This window comes from Dendrobium catenatum, unplaced genomic scaffold (genome assembly GCF_001605985.2).
Source record: "Dendrobium catenatum unplaced genomic scaffold, ASM160598v2 fragScaff_scaffold_1083, whole genome shotgun sequence".
NCBI classification, from domain to species: domain Eukaryota; kingdom Viridiplantae; phylum Streptophyta; class Magnoliopsida; order Asparagales; family Orchidaceae; genus Dendrobium; species Dendrobium catenatum.
Window position 1 is genome coordinate 511,709 of NW_021319545.1, and position 7,222 is coordinate 518,930.

The 7,222-nt window shown below is 39.4% G+C and overlaps 1 protein-coding gene across 3 annotated transcripts in view; it reads right to left on the minus strand.

Annotated features, from left to right (window-relative positions):
• LOC110102257 (tyrosine-specific transport protein) overlaps nt 1-7,222 on the minus strand; it is a 39,761-nt gene that overhangs the window by 8,416 nt on the left and 24,123 nt on the right. The window lies entirely within an intron of this gene.

The window sequence follows — 7,222 nt, forward strand, 5'->3', positions numbered from 1 at the left end:
GTTGAATTAAGCTGAAAGGGACTCTAGTGGGCGGCTAGGGTTTCGGAGAGCCGGATTCTTCCTCTCCAATTGATGATCCATTGTATCTTACTTGTTTCTTCTATCATCAATTAAAAAATTTCTCATGTGATTCCACCTATATCTTCCTTGCTTACTATTTTGGGGTTGTTGAAATTCAATTTCAGCCTAGGTTTTCTTCTATGTCAAGAAGCATTTCCTATCAAATTTGTATCAAATCACCTTCTTAGGAAGAAAAACAAGTTGTCTACGCTGATTTTTGCTGTTGGAACCTAGATCCAAGTTAATGGCAGCAAAGAAGATAGATGCATTGGAAGGCGAGATAGAACAACGCAAGGCCGGAGTAGAGGAAAAATAATTCGGGGTGGAGGGAAGACTCTCAGCCATCGAGAATCGCTTTAGAAACTTGGAAGATATTATGAAAAAGATGCTTATGATGCAGTCGACAGCTTTACTGGTGATTCCTAGGGATGAACTAAGGGGAAAGGAAATTCAGGAGGACGGTGATGAAGTGGAGAGTGTTTTCCATCAAGGACCGCCACGGGGGGGCTTTATTGGTGAGTGGATCGGGGTATTCCGAAGGTAGGACAGCAAGGAGGGAGGACGAACCCTTTGGGAGACTACCCAAGCATGGAGAGAGGTGGATAGGAGGAAGTCATGATTGGGCGGAGCCATGGGGTCCAACTCAACCACGGGAGGAAGCGAGGGAGTCACACCACTACTACATGGGAGGAACCCACGGAGGGAGAAACCATTGGGATATGGATGCAAGATCAAGGAAGCTAAAGATGTTGATCTTTGAAGGGGAAGATGCTCAGGGTTGGGTGTACCGGGCGGAGCGTTACTTTGCTATCAATAGGCTGACGGAAGAGGAAAAACTAATGGCAGCGTGCCTATGCTCGGAGGGAAAAGCCCTAGCTTGGTTTCAGTAGAGGAAGGCTCAATATCAGATTTATTCATGGGAAAAATTTAAGGAGTGTTTGTTAGAATGTTTTCGAGCCATTAAGGAAGGAGACCTCCACAAACAGTTATATGCCCTAACTCAAGACGGGACAGTCATGGAGTATCGAGAGAATTTGAATTGCTGTCAAGAAGACTGAGAGAATTTTCGAGGAAGAGTTGGAAGGGAATTTCATGAAGGGGCTTAGGGAGGACATACGAGCAGAGCTCAGGGTACTGAGACCTAGAGGGCTTAGAAAGATGATGGAGCTTGCTCGGTGGGTGGAGGAAAAATATCGCTGGGAGAAGGCCAACAGGAGCAACATCATGGGAAGAGCTTACAGGAGCACCTTTACAACCCTAGCACCGAGAACCCAGCATTATCATTTTAGAGGGAAGCACCGAAGGAAAAAGGTACGGGAGTTCGCCCTGGAGACAACTTCAAGTGCCTTATCGAAGCGGAGGTGCAAGATAAATGGGCAAAAGAGTTATATTTTAGATGTGATGAAAGGTATACACCAGGGCACAAGTTTAAGGACCAAACTCTTTAGATTCTCACCGTTTGTGATGATAAGAGGCATCAGTGGATGAGGAAAAGCTGCATTTAGACATGACAAAGGTCTCCTTAAACTTAGTGGTGAGATTCACTCCTAAACACACCAAGAAAGTGAGAGGAGAAATAACAGACAGGGAGGTAGTAGTGCTAATAGACAGTGGGGCTACCCACAGTTTCATCTCCAACTAGGTCATAGACCAATTGGGGGTGAAACTGATGGATATAGGGTGTTATGGGGTAATGATGGGAACTGGGAAGATGGAGACAGGTAGAGGAGTGTAAGGGGGTGGTTCTGACCATACAAGTGTAAGAGAGGACTTCCTCCCATTGGAGCTAGGAAGCACTGATGTCACCTTAAGGATGAGATTGTTGTAGATCTTGGGGGATACTAAGGTCAATTGAGGAGCACTAACGATGGAACTGCTGGTGGAAGAAAAAAGAGTGGTGATCATGGGAGATGCAAGGCTCTCTAAAGCCATGGTCTCTCTCAAAACCATGGTAAGACTCATACAGAAGGTGGGAGGAGGATTTTTTATGGAGCTACAGAGTTTAGAAGAGGTCAGAGGAGAGGAAAGGGGGAAATCCCTCTTTCAGTATAGCCGATTACACAACAGTTTAGTGAGATTTTTTCAGCCACCTCAGGGGTTGCCACCACCAAGGGGGCATGAGCACACCATCACTTTGAGAGAGGTGGTGTCACGGATTAGTGTGAGGCCGTATCGCTATACCCTCATATCCAGAAGGATAAGATTGAGAAGCTGATCCGAGAGAAGTTGAAGGTAGGGATCATCAAGTCGAGCGTGAGCCATTTTTCTAACATAGATTTACTGGTCAAGAAGAATGATGGAAGCTAGAGATTTTATATTTACTACTAGGCCCTGAATAAAGAGACTTTACCAAACAAATTTTCTATTCCGGTGATAGATGAATTGCTAGATGAGCTTTGTGGAACAATGGTATTCACGAAGGTGGACCTAAAGTTTGAATACCATCATATTCGGATGAGAGAGGAGGATGTTCCAAAGAAGGTATTCAGGACACACAAGGGATACTATGAGTTCTCAGTGATGTCGTTTGGTCTCACCAACGTCCCTGCTACCTTGCAGTCCCTCATGAACAAGGTGTTCTGACCATACCTCAGGAAGTTCATTCTAATTTTCTTTGATGACATCCTGGTGTACAGCCGGTCCAGGGAGGAGCATTTGGAGCATCTAAGGGTGTTCTTAGAGGTGTTATAGAAGCATCAGCTGATGGCCAATCTGAAGAAGTGTTGTTTTGCACAGGCCAGTGTGGAGTAGTTGGGGCACATGGTATCCTAGGAGTGGGTGGTTGCTAATCAAGCAAAGATTGAGGCAATGTTGAAATGGCCTCTATCTAAGAACTTGAGGGAGCTGGGGGCTTTCTTAGGATTGATTGGGTACTATAAAAAATTCGTAAGGGGATATAGCACCATAGTCTGGCCACTGACAGAACAGCTGAAGAATGATAGCTTCTTGTGAGGAGAGGTAGCTACCTAGGCTGTCACGACCCGACCCGGCAAGCCCGAATTAATGGGGCGAAAACAAACAGTCGTACGTAAAACACATATAACATTTAAATCATAACAATTCCATTATCATTTAATAAAAGGACATAAACTTAATCATCATTCATACAAAGTAAGAATGAGTCACTAAAACATCAAATTGAAAGTTTTCCAATAATTTCTTCTAAAGCACAACCACTAAAAACATAAACATAAATATATATATAAACTCCAATAGACTCTTTATTATAATCCACTAACTCATACATATAATAAAAATATAAAACCTTTCTTCCTGAGGCCCTCTACGACGGTAGATGTATTGTCGTCTCGTTGCCATTACTTCATTGATGGTTCTCCTGAAAAAGAATCTCACAATCAGGGGTGAGCTTACTTGCTCAGCAGATAATTCACATTTCTCATAAAAAATTGCATAAAACCACAATAAAACATCTTTTCATATGAAAACTTCAAACGACGGTCAATATTGCATAATTTTAAAACCTTTCTGTATAAGAAGCATTTTCATAATCTTTCCTCGAACATAAACTTTCATATAACTTTTTCTCAAACATAAACTTTCATTTTGCATAAAATATATATATGAATCATAATATGCATAATATTTACTATAACATCTGTCTCGGAGGTGCCCATAAAGTTTGTACTGATCAGGTATACATTTTCATTATTTGGCCATTCCTTTATCATTGGCTCTAATGAGCCCCTTTATCATTTGGCTCTGTCAAGCCCTTTACCATTTGGGCACTCCGCATCAACATGTATAGTTTCATATCTATTTTTTAGTCAATCATATGCTTAATGAAAAACAATCATGTTTCATAAATCATTTCTTTAAAATATAAAAATCACGAATTAAACCATAACATGAAAGTTCACTAACATCTAGAAATAAAGATATTCTACTAACATGATATTTGCAAAACATAATTCATAAACCATATAAATTTTAAAAACTCTCAAGATTTGCATTGAATAAAACAAAAGCAAAGCAATATACATGAAATTTTTACAATAGATATGAATACCTACCTTAGCACAAGCACGACACGTTTTCAGTGTCGCTTTGACATGCTTCGCTCCCCTTAATGATCACAACCTAATAATCACATAAAAGGAAGTGTAAATCTATAATTCTTCCTTAAAGTTTTAATAAAAAATCCAAATTGTCTAAACTCTTCGCTTCTCATTATTCGTTCCTTATTACACCTAATCAAATTAAAATAATTTAATTTGAATTTTTAGATTTATTAAAATCCCTAATTTTTAATAATTACCTTAATTATTTTCGGATTTATTTAATTAAAAAATTACAAAAAATAGAATTTTTACTAAAAACCTATATTTTTATCATTAAAACACTTATAATATCATAAGAAATAAAAATTATAAATGAGTTTGCTTAAAAATCATAAAGTAGGAGAAATCCTAATTTTCAAAACTCAAAATAATTTGAGGAAATTTCGTTTCTATCGTTAAATCATCTCCCTAAACATTCCCTAATGATTTCATAAAGAAATTTTGAAATAAACTAGCATTTTGGAAAAATCCTAAAAAAAATTTTTCTAAAAATTTTGAGAATGAGAGGGGTTTGCTTTAAATAGAACATACCTGATTCTCTCTCAATCTTCCTCTTCTATTTCCACAAATTTTCTCGCCAGAAAAATGTTGCCGGGCCAATCAAGATCCCATGGTTCCATCGTCCCGGGCCATCGTGGTCCATGGTCAACTTAGTCATAGGAGGTAGTCGATCCAACCTGACAGAAGGATCCTTGTCAGCAGCCATGGGTTGCTTCGTCCAAGGGTACCTTGTAGATCTTGGGTGGGTATTTGCCTAAGGGGATAAATTTGAATCCACCTTAGCTAATAAAGAGCTTTGTGCCCTATAGATTATATCTTATTGATTCATATCTCAATGATTTAATGCCACTAAGGAACGTACTGGCTCTGGCCATAACCGGTGTCTCGTGGTGCTATTTGGAGGCAAAATCATTCAGTTCAGAGGGCCCCGGGTCCTAACCGTTTATCCTGCAGTGCCATTTGGCGGCAAAATCGTCGGTCAGAGGATATGTACCACGTCCTTACTGGCAGGAGATTGTTTGAGAATGGATCATAGTGATATTTTCGACTAGGCATTAACTCTAATGTGAGCTGAAGTAAATTTTAATTTGTTCATCCCAACAAATTATTGCGGATGGTGGATGAATTTTGCTTTAAGTAGTTTGATGGATGATTTCAATTTTAAATAATTGGATTTTGAGATTTTGAAATTTCGGGTGGCATTTGAAAGTGTCTGTGAATCCCTCCGGTTGAGATAAACATTTAACATGGCCATCACCAGAGTGACTTCGAGGTCACTTGAAAATGTTTGAAGTTTGTGGAAATTTGAGGGCATTTTGAATTATTTGAAATTAACCCCTCTGATTTAGATCTACGTTTAACACGGCCATCATCAGGGTGTCTTTGAGGTCACTTGGGAATTTCATTGATTGGACCTTATCAACTCTATCTGTTGTTCGACATAGGATCAGGTCCCTAGGATTTATGGTTTTATTAATGAATTTTCTTTATTGAAGGCCTTAAAAGCCTTATATGAACGTATAAAATAGATATTCTGATCAACACCCTGACCATATATCTGTCTGATAATTCGAGCCTTGTTGACTCCTATATATCCATATAGAATGATCGGGCTCGAACTACATTCATTTATTGGAACTTTTATTACATCCAGTGAACGTAAGCTCCTCTACGTTCGGTTTAGGCAAAAAAGCGCCTGTATAGTTTTTTGAAAAAACTCGGTACAACTCGGTACTCAGTACTCGATACTCGGTACAGGCGCTTTTTTTGCCTAAACCGAACGTAGAGGAGCGTACGTTCACTGGATAAAATAAAAGTTACATTTATTGACCCGCGCAGCATCCCTAGACGTCACGTGTGTACCCATAACATGCTCACCGGAGCTCATGCGGGTTTTGATTGCATATGCCCTTCTATGTACCTATGTGTATACATATTACAGTGCATGTACGAGGACATTTTGAAATATTTTAGTTGTGCAGATAACTGTCATTTGAATGCACACAACATTCCATTTGAGAACTTATATATGCCTTATGTCTGCTAATACGAGTGTTGCGGATCTGATGGCGATATTATCTGGATGTCATGAGGCATCTCATCATCCTGATGTTGACTCCCCTTTTCTCGTTCACCAGGAGGTCTTTCTGGACCTTGAAATCAGTTACTACTGCCTTGAAAATAACTTTTTTCAAGATCTACAGTATAATAGACCAACAAGATGTAACATCTGTAACGAGATAATTGGCCTTCAAAATGAATAGAGGTATCTAGGTGCACTTGTCATTTCCAATCTTCATGTTTTCTTCCAGAGTATAGAATCAAGGAAAAATTTTGGAACACCAAGAAGTTTAGTTTGAATTTGCTCAAACATCTCCTCCATTCTTATAGGAGGTATCCTTTCTATGGGAGGATTTTGTCCAAGAAATCAAGGTACTTGTATTTATTGGTTGAACAATGTCGGCAGAGATGGTACTATAACACTATTAATGTACAGGTATATTGTGTTGTGATGCCAAACTTCGAAGACCGTTTGTACTTCCAAGACCTATAGATGTCAGAGATGTTTTCTCTCAGACGAAAGGTAAGGAACTTCCCCTCCACGTTACATGAGCGCTTCAGGTAGATGTTTGTAAACACCGTGGCTGCATTTTCTTCAATCCCTAAGATGCTACATGAGAGCTTAGGGGCCTTGGGCACCTGTTGAAAAGAGAACAGGGATTTCCCTACGTATGAGTACTTAATTTTGTCCCCCTCACGCTACATGAGCGCTCCGGGGATTACCCATGTCGCAAGCGTCGTACCGGTTTCCCTCCCCCCGTACTACGTGAGCGCGTAGGGAGGTTTGTCGGCTCATCGCAAGCCACGATAGAGGGATTTCAAGTTAGAAGTTATATATTCGCAAATGGACCGGCGGTGCTGGCTCGCTGATCGAGACAAGATGAGGGGTAGGCACATGATTCTTTTCTCTTTTTATTAATTATAATTAATTATAATAATAATTAAGTAATTATAATCTATAATTAATTATTAATTAATAATAATTAATTAGTAATTAATTTTAACTAATTTCAATTAACTAG